Source organism: Chenopodium album, chromosome 6 (assembly GCF_948465745.1).
Source record: "Chenopodium album chromosome 6, dcCheAlbu1.1, whole genome shotgun sequence".
In the NCBI taxonomy this organism is placed as follows: domain Eukaryota; kingdom Viridiplantae; phylum Streptophyta; class Magnoliopsida; order Caryophyllales; family Amaranthaceae; genus Chenopodium; species Chenopodium album.
Window position 1 is genome coordinate 8,024,903 of NC_137839.1, and position 27,477 is coordinate 8,052,379.

The 27,477-nt window shown below is 36.0% G+C and overlaps 1 pseudogene; it reads left to right on the top strand.

Moving 5' to 3' along the window:
- Positions 1-218: 218 nt before the first annotated feature.
- Positions 219-15,594, top strand: LOC145636613 (cytochrome P450 71D9-like; annotated as a pseudogene).
- Positions 15,595-27,477: the final 11,883 nt, after the last annotated feature.

The window sequence follows — 27,477 nt, forward strand, 5'->3', positions numbered from 1 at the left end:
TTGTTCTACGCAAGATAAATCCATTACAAAAACAAAGAAGTAATCGATATTGCTATGATTCTTGTGTGTATGAATTTCAATAAATATCCTCCGAATAAAGACAAACTAACCAAAATATAAAAGATCATTTTAGATACTCCCAAATTTTACTTGGGGATATCTAAAAGCAAAATATAAAGACAAGAAAAAAAAGACATTCATTTTGGGTGCGCAGAGGGATGGCAATGGGTCAGATGGAAGGGATGGAAGAATACCAGTGCGACACCAGTAAGTTCAGTTCAGTTCAGCTTATTATAGGCGTTAGACTAAAGGCTGTTCTCTTCAGCTTATTTTCAGTTCAGTTCAACTCCAGTAAGGGCCTGTTCACTTCAGCTTAATTTCAGTTCAGTTCAGCTCTAATCAGTTTAGTTCAGTTCAGCTCTAATCAGTTCAGTTTAGTTCAGTTCAGTTCAGCTCTTAATTTTCCTCTCTCATAAAATATTCATTTCATCTCAATTCAGTCCAGTTTAGTTCAGTTCAGTTCCAATCAGTTCAGTTCAGTTCAGCTCCAATCAGTTCAGTTCACCTCCAATCAGTTCAGTTCAGTTCAGCTCAGTTCGGTAATTGTGAACAGGCCTAAGTTCAGTTCAGTTCAGTTCATATCTTAATTTCCTTCTTTTATAAAATATTCAGTTCAGTTCAGCTCCAATAAGTTCAGTTCAGTTCAGTTCAGCTCCTAATTTGCTTCTCTCATAAAATATTCATTAGCTCAGTTCAATTCAGTTCAGCTCCAACCAGTTCAGTTCAATACAGCTCAGTAAATATGAACATGCCCTAAATCTTGCATATATTCCACTTTTATTGTATACGAAGTATATATTTAACTAATAAAGTTTTATTTAGTTTTAACTAATAATCAAAAAATAATAATTTAGTTTTAACTTATAAAGATATATTCCACTTTATTGTAAATACTAATCTTACATAAATATTTATTTAGTTCTGTCAAAAAAATATTATTTAGTTAGACTAAGATATATATTTATTTAGTTATATACAATTAATCTTAAATAAAGATTTATTTACTTAAAGTGTTAGACTAAGAACGGTATCAATGCAAATATATTCCACTAATTTTATTGTGGAGTATATACAATCAAATATATCTTTTTTTTTTTTTTTTTTTTTTTGAAAGAACCAATATATCTTATCTTTATTTATGATTTAGTCATATATCATATTAGTTGGCTGACTTATAGCCTAATAATTCTCTAGTAACTTGTATATTTGACGTTGAATGCAACTTTTTTTTTCCCCCTTAAACTCATGTGTAATGCAAATATGCAATAATCAGTTAATCACATAATATATTTTTGTTAGTTATGGAAAAGATTCTTGGTACGATCATGATATTTTTTTGACAAGAATATATTTGTGATATTTTTGGTATGATGGTTCAAAAAAATATTTTAGTTATGGAAAAGATTCTTTCCTTTTATTAGAACATATGTTTTGATTTATATTTATTTATTAACATAATTGATATTTCCAAGAAAAAAATGACGCAAAATAACGTTAATAAAGGAAACAATAATGCAAATCAGTTTTTTATTATTATTATTTTTTTTTTTTTTCTGTATTCATCTTCAACCTAAAATCATGTCCATAGCTTCAACATCCAATAATGGCGGATGATTATTCACAAATTCATATGGCTGATCAAATTAAACATAAAATCATACCTATTCTAACAATTAATCACGAAATAATAAGATATAATCCGTTAACTTTCAAGAATGTAGATATTGAAATTGATTACAAACTCTGATTTTAAGAAAATTGAAGCATATATGTAATGATTATACGTTAATCTTAATGAAATCTTATATAATTTGATAATTTTTAGATGTATTTTGGATGATTAATGAAAGTTGAAGGTTAAATTGGATGTTTTTTTTAAAAAAAAAAAATCATAATTTGAAAAGAAAAAAAAAATACCCTCTAAAAGTAAGAAAACAAACAACACTTTGCTGACGGGGTGATGACTGGTCGTTGATTGGTCATGACTTAAATGAGGTGTAAATTAGATTTTATAATTTTTCAAAACTGTAATATTCAAAGGCTAAGATTAAGCAACAACCATAATAAACGGTTTAGATTTAATCCCTTAGCGTAGTCGTCCATAGTCGTCTATAGTCGTCCGTAGTCGACGACTACGCTAGAAGCATCCATTCAAAAATAATAATATCAACTAGTCTACTATGTACGTATATACTTCCTCCGTTCTGTTAATATTGCAACAAGGAGGAAATTACGCATCCCGAAACACCTTTTATATGCTAAATATCTATAATTGTGTAAGAGTAAAAATTATAATAAGTTGATATTGTGAAAGTATTTTATGAGACGAATCCAACAAGATCCCACTTGACTATATTTTGCTTAACGTATAACTCATATTATATGGTCAAACAAGAGTGATGAATAGTGCAAAAAGTCCATTATTGCAATATTAATAGAACGGAGGAAGTATATCAGCATCACTTACCACTCCAACGTTAATAATGATAAATCAAGTTCTATCAATCTAATCCCATATATAAATTATATACAAGTACTTAATACTCCCAAAAAAAAAAAAAAAAAAAAAAAAAAAAAAAAAAAAAAAAAACTATACTCCCACATGTTAATATAAATAGTTCCATTTAGCTGATAAAATCAATCAAAAATAAAACACAAAAATGGAGCCTTTTTGGTTAGTATTGTTGGAAGTTCTTGATATAAAATAAGAGGGATGGGGAAAAACAAGAGAGAGAGAAAAAACAAATGAAAGGGGAAAATCCCACATTGGTTGGAGGGAAAGGTTTTTTCCTTGTTTTTATATTGTAGTGTCTTAACACTACTTAGTTGAGTGAGTGGGAGTTAAGTGTTACTCCACACACACACGCGCGCGCGCGCCGAGCCGAGCCGGCTCGGGCTCGGGACTCGGGTCTCGGGGAATGCGATGCGCGGGCGTGGGTCCTTGTTATCTTTTTAATTTCTTGCTTCCGTTGTTGACTGGTTGAATGAATCTGGTTGTTTTCTTAGCCAGATTCGTCCCTCGTTTTACGTTTCATGTCTCCATTCTACTGCCTATATATACTCGTTGCTTTTCCAGTCAAAAATACACAGCACATTCAGTTATCTCTCCTCTCTAAAATTATCTAAACACGAGTTTCTTCTGTTCTGTTTTCTGGGCAAGTATTCTGAGTTCCAGTCGGGTTTGTGAGTGCACATAAACTCCGGCGCCGTGCTTATCCTGGAGGGCGACCGCTTCTAGTCTACTGCACCGGGAGGTAGCGCGGAATCGTCTTTTAGGTCAGTGGTTTTCCACGACGCGACTATTGTCACTTTGGTTCACGCATCAAGAGATAAGTAATTTCTGTTTTATTGCTTAGTAGTACAACAAGTATCACTACTCTTCTTCATCCTTTCATTCGTTATACTAGTCAACTTTATTAAGAAACAACAATCACCTAAAAATCTACCACCAGGGCCTCCAAAGCTACCTTTGATAGACAACCTTCATCAACTAGCATCAAAAACCACCCTCCCACACCGCCGCCTCGCCGAGCTAGCAAGTGTGCACGGCCCAATCATGCACCTCCGCCTAGGAGAAGTGTCTACGGTGATCATTTCCTCGGCGGAGATGGCGAAAGAAGTGATGAAAACTCATGATGCTTTGCTTTCAATTTTATTGGCAGAAGTAGCGTTCTATAACTCTAGTAACCTCGCTCTTAGTCCCTACGGAGACTACTGGCGCCAAGTTCGTAAGATCACCACCCTTGAGCTCTTTACGGCCGGCCGTGTTCAGGTGTTTCGGCCCATAATAGAGGAGGAGGTGGTGGATTTTGTCAAGTTTGTAGCTTCTAGTCTGACTCCGTGGTTAATGTTAGTAGCAAGATATTTTCTATCTTGTTTAACATCACTTTAAGGTACGTTTTGTCTTGATTCTATGAAAATTAACCAGCGTTTTGTCTAATTTAAAGGAAAAATATACTTTAATAATTATTGATGATTTACTTTTAATAATCTCAACTAATTAAAGATTTTTTTTTTTTAAAATAATCCTTAGTTATCCTTACTATGTTATGACTTTTCATCTAGTAATTCTAACCGATCAACACCAAGTCAATGACTTTATGTAACAGTCAAGCAATACACGTGTCAGCACCTAATTGGTCTAAAATTAATAAAAAAAAAAAAAAAAACCTAGCAACCACCGCCCCTCCCCTCTGCCACTATGAAACCCAAGGGCCAACCCCCAGCCCATCAAAAAATGGTCAACCGTCTCCCCTAAACCTCGAAAGCAGTCGGCCGACCACTCCCAACCCTCGGAACGAACCACCTTTGCATAGCCCACTCCAAGCCGAAACTAAAGAAGAGAGAGAACATTATTAAATATACGATGTATATTTGATTATAACGCATTTTCATATAGATATACGATGCACATATATAATTTTTCGTTTTTAAATAATTTAAATTCTAATATCTAAAGATAAATTTTTAGTTCTTTATAAAGTTGGATAATTTTTTTTTAAAATAATTCAAGTCCTAATAAATCACTATTCGTTATTTTGTAAAGGAAAAAGTACTCAGAATAATCTCACCTTTGGGGCGTCCGCCCAAAATAATCACACCTTTGGGTTATTTTTAAATAATACGACCTTTATACCTAATCCGCTCAAAATGGTCCAAAGTGACCTGTAACCGGTTGATTAGGTAATTAAAGGATATGGACTTAGGGCCTGTTTTCATTGACTGAACTCAGCTGAACTGAACTTAACTTAACTTAACTGAACTGAGTTGAGCTGAACTGAACTGAACTGAGCTGAACTGAACTGAACTGAAATGAAATGAATATTTTATAAGAGAAGGAAATTAGGAGCGGAGCTGAACTGAACTGAGCTGAACTGAATTGAGCTGAACTAAACTGAGCTGAACTGAACTGAGCTGAACTGAACTGATTTTCAACGTAAGAGAACAGACCCTTAATGCATAAACTCTTTTCCTAATCCTAATAGGATAGATTAAGATTTTTATTTTGGGCCACATTATGTTGGGTTAGGTGAAGATAGACTGTGTTCACTCAAAATTGGGCTAATATTATTATAACACTATTGGCAAACTATGGTTAGTAGATAGGAAAATGATTTTAATTTAAAATCACTAGTAGAAAAAAAGCATTAGGCACCCCCCATATGGCACCGGTTCAGCCTAAACCGGTGCCCAAAACCGGTCTAGAATTGGGCGGCTTTTTACCAAAAGAGAAAAGGCACCGGTTCAGCCTGAACCGGTGCCAAAAATAAAAAAGGCACCGGTTTGAACCGGTGCCATTCAAACCGGTGCCAAATTCAAAACAAAAAAAAACCGCGTCTTTTCCTCTTTTCTTCCTCTCTTTCTCTTTCCTTCCCTTCATTCGTTCATCCCTTCTTTCGTTCTCACTCAGAGTAGTCGTGCCTCCACCTTTTCCCTCCACCACAGCCGCCACCTTCACCGGCGCTTTCAGGTGCCTAAACCACCACCGTGAATCTCCCTGCCCTGCCCTGCCCTCCACCGCCTTTCTCTGTGCGAAACAAACAACAACAGTACAGCTGCAGCGCGCACCGCCTCCACCTCCACCAGCGCGCACCGCCTCCACCTCCACTAGCGTGCACCGCCTCCACCTCCACCAGCGCGCACCGCCTCCACCTCCACCAGCGCGCACCGCCTCCTCCACCAGCGAGGGTCTTTTCATTCTCTCATCCCCTTAGCTTCTTCCACCTCCAACTAATTTAGGGTAAGTTCATCTTTTCAAGTTAATGGGTTCATCTTATTTTAGATTAAAATTGTGCTTAGATTGTATATGAAATGCAAAGAAAATTAATGGGTTCATCTTATTTTAGATTAAAATTGTGCTACATTGTTGGGATTAAAATTGTATGTTTGTGCTACATTGCTGGCTGTGAAATTTGTTTATGATGCCTTGTTTTGGGGAGTTTGGTTTTTGATAATTGAATCAGTTTAAGGATTTATTACTGAATTTTGTTGCTTGGATTCGATTTCAGCTGAATTCTGGCAAAGTTCTTGCTGTTGGACCTGGCCTTCGTGACAAGACGGGGAATCATATTCCTGTTGCTGTCAAAGAAGGGGATACCGTGAATACAGAGGAACTACAGTGAAGCTTGGTGAAAAAGAGTGAGTTTATTTTTCTCCATGCACTTTTCTTTTTGTTCCAGATGGTGATTTCTTAGTCAAATTATTGTGATTGAATGCTTGACTCTTGATCCTCGATTGAATATATTAGTAATTTTTCATTACCTTGTTCCTTAGTCGAGTTTTTGTATGTTTTAATGTGTATATTAGTGACCTTGCTTCTAATTAGTTGTGAATAAATTAGAAAATTGTGAATAAATTAGAGAATTGTGATTACATTATAGATTTGTGAATAATTTAGAGAATTGTGATTAAATTAGAGAATTGTGCATAAATTAGAGAAATAGTGATATTGCCACTTAATTAGTTGTGAATAAATTAGAGAATTGTGAATACATTAGAGATTTGTGAATATATTAGAGAATTAGTGACGTTGCTAATTTTTGTTTTTTTAATATATAGATTCATATGTGAATTGAAGCAAGAGTTTAATTAGCTTGAGGACTACGTACATATATATTGAGCTCAAGTGGGTATTTGCTATATTGGTATGACTACTAAACTTTAATTAGCTATATTTCTTTCTATTCATCCATTTAATAAAAGTTTATTCATGAAATTGCAACTTGTGTATTGTTTAATTGCAAATAAATACAACAATATATAGAATACTTGAATTGCATCATCATATGCCTAGATACCCGTTCAAGGCTTTCTCATTAGGAGAAAGTCTTGAATAGTCCCCGGTTGGGACTGTTCTTGAATGTGTACTCTCACTTAGGTGGTGAATGTATGTTTTCTTTTCGATTTTAAGGAACATCTCGGCTTACCATTTCCTTACTATGTTCTCTGGGTACATATGTGGGTAATTAATTATCTACATCGTGTACTTGGAGAACTAGGGGGAAATGCTGCCGGATTTTCCTTAAAATTGGAAAGTTGACATACATTCACTAGTGAGAGTAGACATTCAAGGATGGGTTAGGTTGGAGTGATAAGGACCCTTTGGAAACATGCATTTTTTCACTATATGAATGGCATATTCACGTTTTGTACTTGAATTTAATTTACATAAAATATGTAGCACTTACACATTATAATTATATGGTGCTATATATATGTTTAGAGACAATTTACTAAATGGAGAAGGATCGTGGTTGGATGTATGGTAGACGCGATACATTGGAATTTTGGAATGGGGTTCAAGAGTTTTGCGAGAGGGCTTTAGCTTATCAACGCACACTGGGAGGCAAAGGCCTTTATTGTCCTTGTGTTGATTGTAATTGTGTGAATGTGGTCGATAGTGTTGAAATCATTAGAGATCATGTATTATGTCGTGGGTTTAGGCAATTTTACCATGTGTGGATTTGGCATGGAGAAAGTGGAGAGTACAGTGGGGATCTTGATCGGAATGATGTGCGTGTTAGAAGCACTGAGATTCATGTGGACGAGGAATACGAGAATGATGAGTATATTGTTGATAATGGTGAGGATGGAGCCGATGAAGATCAGGCGGATGAGGTCGAGGATGAACAAGTGGATGAGATGTTGCAAGGTGTTGAAGGTGAAGTGTTTGAATTATTATCGGAGGCTTCCAAAAAGCCTTTGTATCCCGGGTGCAAAAAATACTCCAAACTATCGGCCGTGCTAACACTTTTCAACATTAAGTCGAAGCATGGGTGGACGGACATCAGTTTTACTTCTTTGTTGACCGCATTAAGTGATATGTTGCCTGATGGGAATGAAATTCCTAAGTCTTATTATTACGCAAAGAAGCTCATGTGTCCCTTTGGTTTGGAGTATAAGAAGATACATGCATGTCCTAATGACTGTATTTTGTATCGAAATGAGTATGAAAAACTGCAGGAGTGTCCACGATGCAAGCGGTCGCGGTACAAGCGCATGAGTTGCAATCCTGGCACGGAGGGACCTCCTGCTAAGGTGTTGTGGTATCTTCCCATTATTCCAAGGTTTAAGAGTCTGTTCTCAATACCAAAAGACGCTAAAAACTTGAGGTGGCATGCAGAGGGAAGAAAGAAAAACAGAATGCTGAAGCATCCAGCTGACTCTCCACAGTGGAAGAACATTGATTTGAAGTTTGAGGAATTTGGTAATGAAGTCAGAAATTTAAGGCTTGGGTTGTGCACGGACGGGATGAATCCATTTGGCACTCTTAGTACCCAACACAGCACATGGCCGGTACTTTTAGTGATTTATAATTTGCCTCCTTGGCTGTGCATGAAACGTAAGTATGTAATGCTTTCATTGCTAATAACTGGTCCTAAGCAACCTGGAAACGACATAGACGTTTACCTTGCGCCACTTATTGACGACTTGAGAAAGATGTGGGACGAAGGGGTTTCCGTTTTCGATGCTCATCAGAACGAGATGTTCACATTGCGTGCAGCCCTTATGTGGACCATGAATGACTTCCCTGCATATGGCAACTTGTGTGGGTACAAGGTCAAAGGGAAAAAAGCATGCCCCATATGTATTGATGACACATCAAGCGTATACCTGACTCATTCTCACAAAGATGTGTACCTACGGACTCGAAGGTTCCTTAGGCGTGATCATCCGTACCGTAGGCAGAAAAAGGCTTTCGATGGAACCGTGGAAGAGGATACTGCGCCTAGACCATTGACTGGTGCTGAGATTAGTGCTCGGGTGAAAGGGATACAAACGGTGTTTGGAAAATCAGAAAAAACTAAGTTTTTGGGTCAAATTCATAAAAAAAAAGCCATTTTGAGCCGAAATGGCTACTCACTTGCCTATTTTCTTCATTTCTCAACTTATAAACTCCTTGCATCTCAAAACAACTCATAATCACATATTTATAAGTGTTTGTCATTTCAAATTACATAAAAATCGCCTAGTTTTTCATTTTTTTTTTTTTAAAAATAAGCAACTTCCGCCGCACCGGGAGACCCGAGGGAGCCGCCCCCGCTGCCGGAACAGCAAAGGCAGCCCAAACGAGGCCACAGCAGCCCCGACAGGTGGCTGCCAAGGCTGTAGCAGCCACGGCAGGTGGCTGCCAGACTGCTGCAGCCTCGGCAGCAGCCTGCCTGGGCTGCTGCAGCCTCGACAGGCGGCTGCCATGGCTGCTGCAGCCTCGGCAGGTGCTGCTACAGCCATGGCAGCCGCCTGTCGAGGCAGCAGCAGCGCAGGCAGGCTGCTGCCAAGGCTGCAGCAGACTGGCAGCCACCTGCCGTGGCTGCTACAGCCTTGGCAGCCACCTGTCGGGGCTGCTGTGGCCTCGGCACGGGCTGCCTTCGCTGTTCCGGCAGCGGGGGCGCCTCCCTCGGGTTTCCCGGTGCGGCTGCCGTTGCATTTTTAAAAAAAAAAATATTTAAGCAATTTTCATCATTTCATCAAAAAGTAGCCATTTTGAGCCGAAATGGCTACTTACTTGCCTTTTTTCTTCATTTCTCAACTTAAAAACTTCTTGCATCTCAAAACAACTCATAATCACATATTTATAAGTGTTTGTCATTTGAAATTACATAAAAATCACCAAGTTCTAAGTTTTTGGGTCAAATTCATAAAAAAAAAGCCATTTTGAGCCGAAATGGCTACTCACTTGCCTATTTTCTTCATTTCTCAACTTATAAACTCCTTGCATCTCAAAACAACTCATAATCACATATTTATAAGTGTTTGTCATTTCAAATTACATAAAAATCGCCAAGTTCTAAGTTTTTGGGTCAAATTCATAAATAAAAGCCATTTTGAGCCGAAATGGCTACTCACTTGCCTATTTTCTTCATTTCTCAACTTATAAACTCCTTGCATCTCAAAACAACTCATAATCACATATTTATAAGTGTTTGTCATTTCAAATTACATAAAAATCGCCAAGTTCTAAGTTTTTGGGTCAAATTCATAAATAAAAGCCATTTTGAGCCGAAATGGCTACTCACTTGCCTATTTTCTTCATTTCTCAACTTATAAACTCCTTGCATCTCAAAACAACTCATAATCACATATTTATAAGTGTTTGTCATTTCAAATTACATAAAAATCGCCAAGTGCCTATTATAAGTGATTGTGAGTTGAAACTTATTATTTCCCAAACTATTTCAGATTTCCAATGGAAGCAAAACTTCAAAGAGAAAGAGGGTGGAGAAGCCTAAAAGAATTGATCAACCTAAGAAGAAGCTTAGTGAACAACAGTCCAAGAGTGAACAAGCGTCGAAGTTGCACTCTTCGAAAGGTTCACCCATGCCACCTACTCCAATTGTTGAAGACATTGTTCTTCAATCGCTCTCTACTGACATGACCTTTCTTCACAACCGTGCTTGTCATTTGGTCGATCCCATGGAAGTTGCACTTCCTAAGGCAATGTTCCACTATGATGAGGATGCAATTGCATGGATCAGCAAAGAAGATGTGAAGGAATTTCTACGTGGTGCAAAGCTTAACATTTCCCTCATTCAAACATTCATGAGGTAACTTCAATGCCTACATAAAGTTCATACTTTTTTCAAGTTATTCAAATTGATGGTGATTATCCTACATCTGATAAATTAATCAATGTTCATGCACGCAGAGCACTACAGGAGCACTTAACTGACACTGATTCTCCGTGTAAAGTTGGGTGGTTATGCCCCGAGCAGTTATCCACTACTAAAATCATAGGCAACCCCCATGACGTGTTGTACTATGTTGAACAGAGTATAAGGGAATCAACACGTGCGGGAGACAAGTTCATATTCGCCCCATGTTATAGAGAGTATGACTAACCATGTCAAATTCAATCGATTTGGCCTCATTATATGTTGACTCCTAAATATTAATTACCTTGTCTATTGTGAACTTATGTAGGGAGCATTGGAGCCTCATGGTGATTTGTAATTCCACTAACACAATTTATCACCTTGATTCAGCTCGATCATCGGAGAAGTGGCTCGTGAAGTCTATATTGCAAAAGTAAATATATATAGCAACCTATAGTGATGATTATTGCTAATAATAACTAATTTAGTAATCATACGACTAATCAAATTTGATTGTATTTTTTATACTACAGTGTTATGAAGAAGCTACATTGTCGTGCTCCAAAGGGTCCAACATGGAAGACACCGTTGGTAATTTACATGATATTATTGTGATTATCTTGAAAATCTATGGTAGTAAATATTTGCTCATTTCCTTTGCATGTTTCACTGATGTGATTTGTTTGTCATATGCTAGTGCGCACAACAAGAGAATGGACTTGATTGTGCTTTGTATGTGATGAGATTCATGCTTGACATTGTGACTAATTGTACGGACACTCAACAGCTTGATGAGGTAAGTCCTAAAATTTCTTGAAATGCTATATTGATGTGATTTCTAGCCTTAGACACCTAATGTTATCCAACAATGACATGTTATGAGAAACAAAAAGGCTATTTCACAAGAAAGGTAGAAAATGGGTTGAATAGAAGTCATATGGGCCATATTAGGGCCATTTTGTGTTAATATGCTCTTTTGATGTGATTTCTTTCCTTATACACCTATAACTAGATAATATTGACATGTTATGAGATAAATAAAGTTCATTTAATAAGAAATGTAGGAAATGGGCAAAGTAAGGTCATATAGGCCATATTCGGGCCATTTTGGGTAAAAACCGTCATAAACCTTAATAAAATGCTCTCCTATACAATTTTAGGGCTTACACACATACAACTACCCAACATTGACATGTTATGAGAAAGAAATAGTTCATTTGATAAGTAATGTAGAAAATGGGCTACATAGAAGTCATATAAGCCCTATTTGGGCCATGTTGAGTAAAATGCGTTGTTGAACTTCTTGAAATGCTATATTGATGTGATTTCTAGCCTTAGACACCTAATATTATCCAACAATGACATGTTATGAGAAACAAAAAGGCTATTTCACAAGAAAGGTAGAAAATGGGTTGAATAGAAGTCATATGGGCCATATTAGGGCCATTTTGTGTTAATATGCTCTTTTGATGTGATTTCTTTCCTTATACACCTATAACTAGATAATATTGACATGTTATGAGATAAATAAAGTTCATTTAATAAGAAATGTAGGAAATGGGCAAAGTAAGGTCATATAGGCCATATTCGGGCCATTTTGGGTAAAAACCGTCATAAACCTTAATAAAATGCTCTCCTATACAATTTTAGGGCTTACACACATACAAATACCCAACATTGACATGTTATGAGAAAGAAATAGTTCATTTGATAAGTAATGTAGAAAATGGGCTATATAGAAGTCGTATAGGTAATATTTGATTAAATACATATTTTTTGCCTAATTAATTATTTTTAAAATAATGTTTTTGTATTTCAAGTTTTGTAAGGTCCAAAAGGATGGTCCGTTGACAATCAAGGAGCTTAATGAAGTTCGTGACATGTTGGCGTCTTTCATCACCTTCAACATGTAAATGGCATGCATTGTAATTGTAAATTATTTATGTTAACTTTTGAACTATATATAACTTATTATTCATTATATATGTGTACTTACTATTATTTGTATATATGTAAGCAACTTTTTTTTTTTTGTATTGCGTTTGGGAATATTTATATCTATATATATATAATTGAATTCTTGTATCTAATATTATTTTTGTATATAATAATTAATAATATTATTATTAGTTATTATAATAATAAAATTATTAATTATTATATTTAATATAATTGCTGGAATTACAGGGTATTATTATTGCAGGTTTTTTGTAAAAAATATTATTGCACGATGGAAAAAAAAAAACGAAAAAAAAAATATATATACAAAAGGCACCGGTTAGGCAGGAACCGGTGCTAACCGGTGCCTAAACTATCCACCACCCAAAAAAAAATGGCGGGAGAGCAATATTAGGCACCGGTTAACCGGTGCCTATTCCACCCTATGGCACCGGTTAACCGGTGCCTATTAATCCCTATGGCACCGGTTTTGAACCGGTGCCAAATATGGGGTTTTTGGCACCCCTCAAATAGGCAGCGGTTCAAACCGGTGCCTTAGACCGGGTTTGAACCGCTGCCTAATGCATTTTTTCTACTAGTGAATAGATCTTATTCATTTAATAGAGTTCCAATAATAAATTCTACATAAAATAGTTTATATAATAATAAAAATCAAAATAAATATCCGTATACATTTTTTAAAAAAAAAAAAGTATATAACTATAATTTACTTTAAAATATGGGCGATTACAGGGTATAAAGGTCGGATTATTTAAAAATAACCCAAAGTTGGGATTATTTTGGGTGGACTTCCCAAAGGAGATTATTCCGAGCAATTTTCCCATTATTCTTAAATATAATTTGTCACTTTTTCTTAGGAGGTGAATATTTTTTTTTTTAATTATAATTAAAACAAAGTACAAATCTAATTTTTAATTGGTCGAAATAATATATTTGCTTAGGTGGTATGCCAAATGCTCCCAAATAAAAGCCTACTTTATTTATATATATTAGATCGATTAATACATGTAGATTTAAAATCTGTCATAATCATAGTAATACACTGAAAAAGGCTTATTTAATAAACTTTAATATTTCCCAGATATTAAATAATTTTTATTTTTCATTACACATATGATAAATATATATGTAATTTTTGCACCACAAAATTCATTTTTAAAAAATGCTTTAAAACAAGATCCATTTAAGATGCTTTAATTTGTAAATTTATACTAACTATGAGTACATTATTTCAATTTTCTAACTTTCCCAGATTAATAATATTTTGACGACTTACATACTAAATTTGTATTGAGTTTAAATCTTAAACATAATAAGATACTAATATGTGCAAGTTTAAAGTCCGTCCTAAACATAATTAAACTCCATCTAAAACATGTACAACTTAACTCTAAGGCAAAGATGGAGAAGAGTTTAAAACACTTATAGGAGATATGACCGCGATTTCCTCTGGTTTTTCGATTGGAGACTTATATCCATCATTGAAATTTATAAGTACAATTAGTGGAATGAAAGGGCAACTTCAAGGTATAGTCAAGAGAATTGACAAATTGATGGATCCTATAATTGAAGAGCATATGACTAACAAAAAACAAGGTATTGAAGACCAAGAAGAAGACTTAATTGATGTTCTTCTAAAATTTCACAAGGACAACCTATGTCTTGACACCAATTTTTCTCTTACTACCAACAACATCAAGGCCATAGTTTTGGTAAGTTCCTCTTTAATAGTTGCTTACATCAATTTTTTTTTTTTTTTTAAAAAAAATATGTATATATTAATCGTAAAAGTCATTACAAGTTACAACTAAAAAAATCTTACTACCTCTGCTTTTAAATAAGTAAAACATTTTCCAGTTTTGGTTGTTAGGAGTTTAATTTACTGTTTATGATTTATCTTTCTTTATCTATATATGTATTTATCACACTGCTTCATTATGTTAATTTTGTTGTGTCGATCACTTCCTAGTGTTTAATTATTTCAATGGAAGAAATAATTCTTGGAAATTGTGACGCAAATATAAACATTTAATATAAATTAAAAGGCTTGGGGCCTTTTGATAATAAGCTAACTAAAAGTCGTAAGATTAAATTAAAATGAACATTAATTACACCGATTTATGCGTGATTTTGTCATGTGTTCCTAAATTAATACCACTTTAGGTAATATTTTAATTGCTTGGGGCGTTCGTCAATTAGCAAGATCCAAATTAAAATCATATTCTTATAAAACTATGTAGAATTTAAGTAGGGAGCAAGTAATAATTCTCATATCATAAGATGTCACACATGTTAGTTTTAATATGGTGTCTCTTATTGATTATTATTTCATTATTACAAAATTATGCAGGAGTTGTTTGGTGCTGCGAGTGAAACATCTTCAACAGTAATCGAATGGGCAATATCTGAGTTGTTAAAGAATCCTATAAAGATGAAAAAAGCACAAGATGAGGTGAGACGAGTATTGCAAGGAAATGAAACATTAATTAATGAGGCAAGTCTAGATACACTCAAGTATTTGAAGCTCGTAATCAAAGAAACTTAAAGGCTTCATCCTCCTTTCCCTTGCTTGACTCCAAGAGAGTCCTTAGCAAGATGTGAAATTGATGGTTATGAAATACCTTCAAAAACCCGAGTTTTGATTAATGCATGGGCTATTGGAAGAAATCCGAAACATTGGACAAACCCAGGAGAGTTTAATCCCGAAAGATTTGAAGAATCTTCAATTGATATCGATTACAAGGGAATGCATTTTGAGCTAATTCCATTTGGCTCCGGAAGGAGGGTGTGCCCGGGAATAGGACTAAGTATTGCCACAATTGAGCTCGTGTTAGCCATGTTGCTTTACCATTTTGATTGGAAGTTACCTAATGGGACTAGACCCGAAGAATTGGACATGGATGAGATTTTTGGGTTAGTAGGAAGGAGGAAGAACGACTTGCAAATAATTCCTTTGCTATACACTTTCTTAGGTTACAAATGATGGTTTTTTCATTGCTATGTTAACTAGCTTAAATTTATTTTGGAAAGTAGAAAACTAGTTTATAATAAGGAAATTTTGACTTTTACCACCAAAAAAAATCAAAAAATTGTTTTTTTACCACCAAAACTTCTAAAACTTTTATTTTACCACCAAAAAAATTTCTAAAAATTGTTTTTTACCACCAAACGTCAAGAAAACCGTTAAATATAACGGTTAAAAAAAATTCCTTCGAATTTTGTGCGCAAAAGATGTTTTTCATAGGTTTAGGGGGGGGGGCACTTTGGCCCTATGGGTCCAATTTGAGGTCAAAATTGACAAAAAAAATGATCGGAAATGCCTGATTTTGTGTGTTCACGCAAATCGAGGTTTTTTTAAACACGCAAAACGAGACATTTTCGATCATTATTTGTCAATTCCGACCTCAAATTGGTCTCGTAGGACTAAAGTGCCCCCCAAACCCCTAGAGAGCTTGTGTTTGACACGAAAATCGAAGAATTTAAAAAATTCCGTTAGGTTTTTGACGACAGGTGGTAAAAAACAACTTTTAATTTTTTATTTGGTGGTAAAATAAAAGTTTTAGAAGTTTTGGTGGTAAAAAACATTTTTTTGATTTTATTTTGTGGTAAAAGTCAAAAAATCCTTATAATAATCAAGTAGCAAAAAGTATGATCAACATTGACTTTGTAATGGTAATATTGACTTTTCGTGTCTTTTACTATTCATCCGTTTTTAAATACTTGCTCCACTTCTCCATACGCGGAGGTTTAGAAGTAATTGGAGAAAGTAACAAAATATGGAGATGGTGGAGTAGGGGGAAGAATAAAAAATTGTTAAAAGCAAAAGTAATTGATCTGATCTGAGAGAATTAGAGGAGAGAGAATATAAAATTAATAAAATACAGAGTATGATTTATGGTGGGTACATTAGGTGAGAAAAATGAATTAAATATTGTAAAATATTTCCAAATAAGGAAATGGAGCAATTATTTAAAAACGACCAAATAAGAAAGGGGGTTGTTATTTGTCGCTCCCATTTTACCGAGTAACGCTCCCTTTTTTTCTTGAAATTCCAATTTTACCCCTAATATATAAATACGGTTTTTTCCTTCCCTACCAACATTTCTCACTTCTTTACTTCTCTCTCTAACTCTCTTACTCTCAACTCTCTAACTCTCTAAAACTATTTTTTTCTTTTTTTTTTAATAAAATTCAAAAATTGTTCTTCATTTTTTTAAAAAACAACAATCATCATAAACACAAAATAAAATGGGTGATTCGAGGCGGATTAGGCTGAGATTTGGAGGGAGGACCTTCGACGGCGCTGGTGGCAGCGGCGGAGGCGGCGGCGGCGGCGGCGATGGTAGAGACGAGGTATTTTTTTTTTTTTTTAATTTCGGATCCAGGAACTTCCGCCCAAAATTTCCGGAAGTTCCACGGAGGATCCGCCTGGAATTTCCGGATCCTCCATGGAACATCCGGAAATTTTGGGCGGAAGTGACATCCGCCCAGAATTTTCGGATGTTCCATGGAGGATCCGGAAATTCCAGGCGGATCCTCCATGGAACTTCCGGAAATTTTGGGCGGAAGTTCCATTTTTTTTTTTTTTTTTTTTTTTTTTTTTGGCCCGTTAATAAAATTGTTAATTTTATTTTTTTTTTCGGATTTTGTTTTTTTTTTTTTGTTATTTTGAAGTGTTATGGTGATTATTGTTGATATTATTATTGTTGTTGTTGTTATTATTGTGCTTATTATATTTTGTAATGTAATTATTTTAAAAAAATATGATAATTTTTATTATTTTGTTGATATTAGGTTTTTATTATTAATGTTAAGGTTATTGTTGTTGTTGTTAATTATTGTTTTTTTTTTTTTTTTGGATTTTGTTATTTTTATTATTAATGTTAAGGTTATTATTGTTATTATTATTATTATTGTTATTATTTTTAAAAATATGATTAGTATTATTATTAAACTAATTTGATATTAGGGTTTTTATGGTTATTGTTGTTGTTTAATTTTTTGTTGTTGTTGTTATTAGTAGTACTATTATTAATATTTTGAATTATGATTAGTATTATAGTTGTTGATATTAGTGTTATTATTATTGTTATTATGGTTATTGTTGTTGTTGTTAATTTGTATTTGTTGTTGTTGTTGTTGTTAGTTATTGTTGTTAGTTATTGTTGTTTTTAGTTATTGTTTTTAGTTATTGTTGTTGTTAAGGTTATATTTGTTGTTGTTAATTTGTATTTGTTGTTGTTGTTGTTGTTGTTATTATTATTGTTGTTATTGTTATTATGGTTATTATGGTTATTGTTATTGTTATTACTAAAATCGGATTATTTTTTAATTTTATGTAGATCGAGGGTTCTGGTGCTCGACATGCAATATCACGACGTCTGAATGCATCTGTTAGGAGACAGACATCTCGATCTTCACCGGTTCAGCCGGAGCAGCAGCAATACGGGTCTACTAGTGGTTGGTCGAGAGACCAACAGTCTGGTAATAGTCGGCCCTTGTACTCTGCAAGTGGAGCACCCATATCTGACGATGAAGACGAATGTTCGGCTAGTCATGCTGGTGACCGAGATGAAGAACAGGACCCTCAGGATTTCCATATGGTATATAGGGGTCAGTTTGGGAGATTTGTTGGTAGTGGGTCGAGTCAGCCTACTTCCAGCTCTGCAGAGGCATGGTTAGTGCAGGAACCGATGCCGGGTGGGCCTGAGGATGGGTCAGTTATCCCTAGTTTTGGCGGTCACGTGGCACGGTATATCTGGATGGAGCAGGAGCGTAGTGTTTTACGCTGTTTGAGTAGGACAAAGTTATGTTCTGACTTGTTCACTTGGCGAGGCCGTCAATCTGCGGAGGACATTGCGGCGATTGATGCTAGTTGGTTGTCTCACTTGCCCGGCCTGATGTTTAAGAGACTTGATTGGCCGTTGATTTCTGCTTTTGTTGAGAGGTGGCAGCCATATACGAACACCTTTCACATGCCATTTGGGGAGATTACGATCTTGCTGCACGACGTGTACAACATACTTGGGTTACGGGTTGCAGGCAATATGGTGTCCACTACTCCTAGCACGGACGTGTTACGGGACGCGTGCTCGGTCACCATGGATATGACTCCAGATGATCTGTCTGAGGTTTGCGGCACAAAGACCATTTGGCAGGGTAGTGGGGTGTTGACTGATAAGATTTTTGAGTCCACATTGGCGGTCGACCGGGATTTTAGTGAGCAGCTTGATGCATACTTGTGGTTAGTGCTTGGAGGTACACTGTTTGTAGACAAGAGTGGTAACCGTACGCATCCTTCCTTCCTCCACGAGCTATGTCACACGGATGTCCCTATTAACGAGTATGCTTGGGGAACAGCTGCACTAGCCTACTTGTATCGGCAACTGGGCACGGCATCACGGAAAGGTGCTGATTCGATTGCTGGTTGTCTCACGCTTCTGCAAGCGTGGATTTACGAGTACTTTCCGTGCTTTCGGCCACAGCAGGGTACCTTGACCCGGGACCTTCAAATGCCTCGTGCGTCTGCTCCGAGACAAATCACCCTTGCGTTGAACCACGTAGCAATAGGAAATAAATCTTGAATTGTAACCATCCAATGCCGCTCCCCGACAGCCCCACCATCCCATCGAATACGCTCCACGTTCATCCAAAGTCGCCCAAGCCCATAAATCCGTTCGTACAAATCAGGATGACCAGCGACCTCGTTCGCTATTGTTTCCCGAGCGTCAAACCACTTATTTTGATCGCCAAAGAAGAAGTCGGCGACACAACGAAAGCCACAGTTCCCATCACCAATCACATCCTTCCAAGACGAAATGTACGGCAACATTGGGGCTGGAAGCAAGTTCAAATACCTGCATTGACTAATGTCACTTGGATCTACAACACAAAATTAAAAGATAAATTATTAGTAAAGCTACAAGTATTAAGTTTACATATTTTTATATTAAATATAGAATTTTCGAAAATACCTGGTTCTGGGTCACCACCACGTTGAGTGTGTTGACGGTTCACATGCTCGAAATAGCTATGATCACGCCTGGTGTTATTTCTTTTAGTTGGATATGTTTTCATGCGCGACGAGTGCACGGCTAGCTATCGGTGGGTGTTGCAGAGATTAAGGGAGTTGATTGGGTTTGATAAAGAGCCATCTGTATTTATTTTAGACCGTGATCTTGGGCTATGTGCGGCTTTGAGAGAAGTCTTTCCAGGGACGTCACATTTACTCTGTCTATGGCACATCCGGAAATTCCAGGCGGATCCTCCGTGGAACTTCCGGAAATTTTGGGCGGAAGTTCCATTTTTTTTTTTTTTTTTTTTTTTTTTTTTTGGCCCGTTAATAAAATTGTTAATTTTATTTTTTTTTTCGGATTTTGTTTTTTTTTTTTGTTATTTTGAAGTGTTATGGTGATTATTGTTGATATTATTATTGTTGTTGTTGTTATTATTGTGCTTATTATATTTTGTAATGTAATTATTTTAAAAAAATATGATAATTTTTATTATTTTGTTGATATTAGGTTTTTATTATTAATGTTAAGGTTATTGTTGTTGTTGTTAATTATTGTTTTTTTTTTTTTTTTGGATTTTGTTATTTTTATTATTAATGTTAAGGTTATTATTGTTATTATTATTATTATTGTTATTATTTTTAAAAATATGATTAGTATTATTATTAAACTAATTTGATATTAGGGTTTTTATGGTTATTGTTGTTGTTTAATTTTTTGTTGTTGTTGTTATTAGTAGTACTATTATTAATATTTTGAATTATGATTAGTATTATAGTTGTTGATATTAGTGTTATTATTATTGTTATTATGGTTATTGTTGTTGTTGTTAATTTGTATTTGTTGTTGTTGTTGTTGTTAGTTATTGTTGTTAGTTATTGTTGTTTTTAGTTATTGTTTTTAGTTATTGTTGTTGTTAAGGTTATATTTGTTGTTGTTAATTTGTATTTGTTGTTGTTGTTGTTGTTGTTATTATTATTGTTGTTATTGTTATTATGGTTATTATGGTTATTGTTATTGTTATTACTAAAATCGGATTATTTTTTAATTTTATGTAGATCGAGGGTTCTGGTGCTCGACATGCAATATCACGACGTCTGAATGCATCTGTTAGGAGACAGACATCTCGATCTTCACCGGTTCAGCCGGAGCAGCAGCAATACGGGTCTACTAGTGGTTGGTCGAGAGACCAACAGTCTGGTAATAGTCGGCCCTTGTACTCTGCAAGTGGAGCACCCATATCTGACGATGAAGACGAATGTTCGGCTAGTCATGCTGGTGACCGAGATGAAGAACAGGACCCTCAGGATTTCCATATGGTATATAGGGGTCAGTTTGGGAGATTTGTTGGTAGTGGGTCGAGTCAGCCTACTTCCAGCTCTGCAGAGGCATGGTTAGTGCAGGAACCGATGCCGGGTGGGCCTGAGGATGGGTCAGTTATCCCTAGTTTTGGCGGTCACGTGGCACGGTATATCTGGATGGAGCAGGAGCGTAGTGTTTTACGCTGTTTGAGTAGGACAAAGTTATGTTCTGACTTGTTCACTTGGCGAGGCCGTCAATCTGCGGAGGACATTGCGGCGATTGATGCTAGTTGGTTGTCTCACTTGCCCGGCCTGATGTTTAAGAGACTTGATTGGCCGTTGATTTCTGCTTTTGTTGAGAGGTGGCAGCCATATACGAACACCTTTCACATGCCATTTGGGGAGATTACGATCTTGCTGCACGACGTGTACAACATACTTGGGTTACGGGTTGCAGGCAATATGGTGTCCACTACTCCTAGCACGGACGTGTTACGGGACGCGTGCTCGGTCACCATGGATATGACTCCAGATGATCTGTCTGAGGTTTGCGGCACAAAGACCATTTGGCAGGGTAGTGGGGTGTTGACTGATAAGATTTTTGAGTCCACATTGGCGGTCGACCGGGATTTTAGTGAGCAGCTTGATGCATACTTGTGGTTAGTGCTTGGAGGTACACTGTTTGTAGACAAGAGTGGTAACCGTACGCATCCTTCCTTCCTCCACGAGCTATGTCACACGGATGTCCCTATTAACGAGTATGCTTGGGGAACAGCTGCACTAGCCTACTTGTATCGGCAACTGGGCACGGCATCACGGAAAGGTGCTGATTCGATTGCTGGTTGTCTCACGCTTCTGCAAGCGTGGATTTACGAGTACTTTCCGTGCTTTCGGCCACAGCAGGGTACCTTGACCCGGGACCTTCAAATGCCTCGTGCGTCTGCTCCGAGACAAATCACCCTTGCGTTGAACCACGTAGCAATAGGAAATAAATCTTGAATTGTAACCATCCAATGCCGCTCCCCGACAGCCCCACCATCCCATCGAATACGCTCCACGTTCATCCAAAGTCGCCCAAGCCCATAAATCCGTTCGTACAAATCAGGATGACCAGCGACCTCGTTCGCTATTGTTTCCCGAGCGTCAAACCACTTATTTTGATCGCCAAAGAAGAAGTCGGCGACACAACGAAAGCCACAGTTCCCATCACCAATCACATCCTTCCAAGACGAAATGTACGGCAACATTGGGGCTGGAAGCAAGTTCAAATACCTGCATTGACTAATGTCACTTGGATCTACAACACAAAATTAAAAGATAAATTATTAGTAAAGCTACAAGTATTAAGTTTACATATTTTTATATTAAATATAGAATTTTCGAAAATACCTGGTTCTGGGTCACCACCACGTTGAGTGTGTTGACGGTTCACATGCTCGAAATAGCTATGATCACGCCTGGTGTTATTTCTTTTCGGTCGACCACGAGTGTTAAGGTTGATATGTGGTTCTTCAAGGTGTGAATGATCTGGATGTAGCTCCTCTTCAATGATTCGCGTTACATTTCGACGTACGGCCGGGTCACTTTCCATGACTTCGTCGATTAGGGACCGAAAATGTGCAGCCTCCTCGGTCGAATCATTTACCACTTCAGGAATGTTAACACCATCACCAATAACCAGTATCTTCCAGAAAGAATGAATTTGGCTGCTATACAATCCTGTCTGTGCAACTATCGAATCATGTATCTGGCAAGCACATGGAAGACCATGGGTCAGACGCATAGCACATCCACACCGTTCATGGACCTGGTAACTCAAATCTCGCATCCTTTTCGTCTCGTCATCCAGAACTTTCAAGCAATGTTGAGACACTTTGCCATTTATACGTGACAGTGGCAACTGTCTGTACATCTGACCAATTTTAGACCTTGATGCCTCCAAGTCATTACGAATTTGTATGATGCGATTACCGATATGACAATGGACTCGGGCCCATACGGTATCCAAAGCACCTGCCAATGATTCTAATTAGTAAATTCAAATACAATTACAATTAATACAATTACAATTAAGTAACAACGAGAACAACTAATAAAATAATACAACTAACCTGTGGATGATTCTAACCAAGTTTTCACTGCTGAATGTTGGCTCTCAACTCTGCAGTTGGTGGTGTTACCAAAATGAAGAACCTGGTTCGTCCAAAATTTCACAAATTTCTCCTTATGACAAAGCCAAGTTCTCTCAACATACTGAATCACTTCTGGATATTTTCCCCACCTCACTTGCATGGCAGTTAGAGCACGATCATACTCCGCCTGTGTTGTTGCATTCACGATTTTGAACCATCTCCCAGCTCTAAAACTGACACCAACCTTCTTGTTTCCAAACATCTTCGTCACCTTAGCCTCCACATCTCTGTTGATGTGCCATAGACAGAGTAAATGTGACGTCCCTGGAAAGACTTCTCTCAAAGCCGCACATAGCCCAAGATCACGGTCTAAAATAAATACAGATGGCTCTTTATCAAACCCAATCAACTCCCTTAATCTCTGCAACACCCACCGATAGCTAGCCGTGCACTCGTCGCGCATGAAAACATATCCAACTAAAAAATTCTGGTTTGTCGGTGTCACGCCTACTATCTCAAAGAAAGGCATGTTATATTGATTGGTCTTGTAAGTAGAATCCATACCTATGACATGTGGGTATGTGCGGAGTATGTTGACCATGATCGGGTGCACCATAAATGCATGTTGCAAAACGTTGTGATCATCGTTCGTGAACCAGTAAATGTATTTACTCTCTCTCGCCAGATGAAGAAATTGCTGAACAACTCCTCTTCCTTCGGACATCTCCATCCTGAAGTCATTTCGGCAATTGTAAATATGTCGGATGTTTGGATGATCATCAAGAAATTGCTCGGCAATAGTGGACATGATGTTACGGGGAGCAACCTTGGACTTTGTCATGTCCCGCACAACCTGTTTTGCACCCGGACTCAATCCGCTCACTTTACGGTGACCCTCTGGGTACACAATCATTGGGTGGTTATGTGTCCCGGTGTGATCATTTTTCGCAATGATCTTCCAATTTTCGGTGCTGACATCATAATATATCTTGATGTAGAATGGACAACCATTAGCTTTGGTTTTGGTGTCCTTCCGTATCGCGTTCTCCAAATCTCTCGGCTTGCTCCTTCGTGACCGATCACATCGCAAATACCGATACGGCCGACCATCTCTGGTTTTGTTATAAGACGATTTCACCAATATAAATCCCAAATTTATGGAAACACCATCAGCCCATGTAACAGCATCGTCAAATGTAGGAAATAACGTATCGGTGACAAAATTCCCACTATAATTCACACCGTCACCGCCTTCCTCAGATTCCATATCCTATACAAATTAAATAAAACATGCTTTATGTCAAAATAATAATAATAAAAACAATAATAATAATAATTATAATTAAAATAATAAAAAAATACTAATAATAATAATAATAATAATAGTAATAATAATAATAATAACAATACTAATAACAATACTAATAATAATAACAACAAATACAAAACAATAACAATATTAATGATAATAAAAAATTATAACAACAACTACAAAACAATTTATAAGACCATAACATTAATTAATAAATAAATAATAATAATAATAACAATAATAATAATAATAATATTAATATTAAAATTATATTTCTACTAATTAATAATAACAATATCAACAACAACAACAACAATAAAAATAACAGCAACAACAACAATAATAATATCAACTACAACAACAACAATAATATCAACATATTACTAATAATAACAATAATAATAACAATAATAATAATAATAATAATAATAATAATGAAACAAAAAATAAACATATTACTAATAATCATATTAATACAACAAAATAACATTACTTATCAAATACTAAATCACAACAATAATCACAAGATCACGAACAAAAAATACATAAAAAAAAAACTTAATAAACGTACTTAACATTTAAAAAAAAAAAAAAATTAATAGGGACATCCGCCTAAAATTTCCGGATGTCCCTTGGTACATCCGCCTAAAATTTCCGGATGTACCATGGAACATCCGGATTTTTTAGGCGGATCCTACTTCCGCTTGAAATTCCCGGATGTTCCATGGTACATCCGGAAATTTTAGGCGGATGTACCTAGGACATCCGGAAATTTTAGGCGGATGTCCTAATTACCGAAAATAAAAAAAAAAAAACTTACAGAATGATCCGACGCATTCTCCGGCGTACGTATGTTCCACTCGCCGTCCATGACCCAAGACCCGTCGGAAAATTTAACGATTTTTGAAAATAGAAAATTTAGGTGGTCGTGGGGACCGATTTGGTTGCAAGGTCGTGGGGACCGATTTTGGGAAGCTCGGGACAGTAATGTCGTGAAGTAAGGGGACCATTTCATGTATGGTGTCCAAATGGGGAACAAGGTTCTTTTTATAACCCAAATTGCATAAAGGGCATAGTGGTCCATTCAAGTAAAAAAGGGAGCGTTACCTGGTAATTTGGGAGCGACAAATAGCAGTTCAGATAAGAAAAGTGGAACAAGTATTTAAAAATGGAGGAAAGAGCATGTTGCTTTCAACTTACTTCCCCTTATTTTTTTTTTTCAGGAGAAAATTAAAAAATTAAGTTCAATTAATAACCAAACTAATAGTAATAATTTTGAAGGATTAGTTCTTATGAATGTCAATCATGACTCATGAGTATCGTCTTCTAAAACTTTACCCGATTTAATTGAATTCTAAAACCACAAAATCAAAGATAATTATGACGTAATATCGGATGAGACAGTATGTAAACCTTTTACAACAACTTTTTGGTGCATCAGGCCACACCATGCAGTAGGGGTTACCCGAGTTTTTTCGCTAGGGGTTATCTGAGTTTTTCAGTCAGGGGTTACTTGAATTACTCGATCAAGGACTTAGGGGTTACTTAAGTTACTCGGACAGGGTTACTTGAGGGTTTCGGACAGGGGTTACTCAAGGGGTTCACTCGGTTAAATTAAGGGTTACTCAGTCAGGGGTTACTCGAGGATCTAAGTCAGGGGTTACTCGAGTTTCTCGGTCAGGCCGCATACAAAAAATTGTGACTCGAGTAACCCTGACCGAGAAACTCAAGTAACCCCTGATTGAAAAACTTGGGTAACCCCTGATGGAGAAACTCAAGTAACCCCGAAAACTCGAGTAACCCCTGACCGAGAAACTCAAGTAACCTCGAAAAACTTAAGTAACCCCGAAAACTCAAGTAACCCCTGAGTGAGAAACTAAAGTAACCCCTGCGCCACACGGTACAACAAGCCGCATATAAAAATTTGTGAACCTCGCTCTCATCAATAACAAAATACCTTACTCATTTCACATACTTCAACAAATTAATTGTTAATATATAATAAATTTTATTTTTCAGCTTCTTTTGATAATTAAAATCAAATATGACCTACTTGTTTTGTTTTGTTTTGTTTTTCTTTGGTTTTTTTGGTTTTTTTTATTTATTTTTATTGATTTTTATTTTTTTTTTATTTTTTTTTACATGAGCATATTATATGGTAGGGAAGGCTAGTTGTATTACCAATTACTAATTAACTGTATATATTAGCTTTTGTATTATACTAGTCAATTCAACCTTACATTTAAAGTGGCGCGGTAACAAAATTAATAAATTATTGTTAACTGTTCAATGAATAAACAACATTTTTTAACACTATATTTTGTTTACCATCCATGGTGCAAATTACTCCGAGCGTTTTCTATGGAGATAATGCTAAAAATGGAACTATATTTCTTATATGAATTGGTTTTCAAACTAATTCCCCACATACCGTACGTCCACATAAGTGTTGAGCTTTATTTTTGTTTTCTGCAGTCCAAAATCACTAATGGTGACAGAGGCTTTAGTTAATATAAAGCTCCTAACACCAATAGAGGTTCTAGATTAGGAGTACGGTAATGGTGTTACTGATTATATTTTGGAAATAAAGTTGGAGTTTTAGGTTAAATATAGTAACTCATGACTTGATAAAATTGATCTCATATGTTAAACCACTAATATCGTGAGTGGTTTATTAGTATAACCTTTTAACACACACTAGTAAAGTTTTATTAATAGTACTCGACTAATGTTAGTGGTCTTATATTACCTAAAACCTCTATCATCACCACTAGCAATATAATTAAAACCCCTAATGATATTAAGCTTTGAATCCTCCACCAATGCCACGAGCCTATGACATGGACAATATATAGGGAATTTGCTTTGAAACAAGGAATAATTTTCAGTTTTAGTATTATCTATGAAAATCGCTTATATTATTCAATTGCAGGTAAAAACCTTATATATATATATATATATATATATATATATATATATATATATATATATATATATATATATATATATATATATATATATATATATATATATATATATATATATATATATAATCTGAATGTATGCAATAATATACTATACAATAATTCATTTATACTAGAATCATAT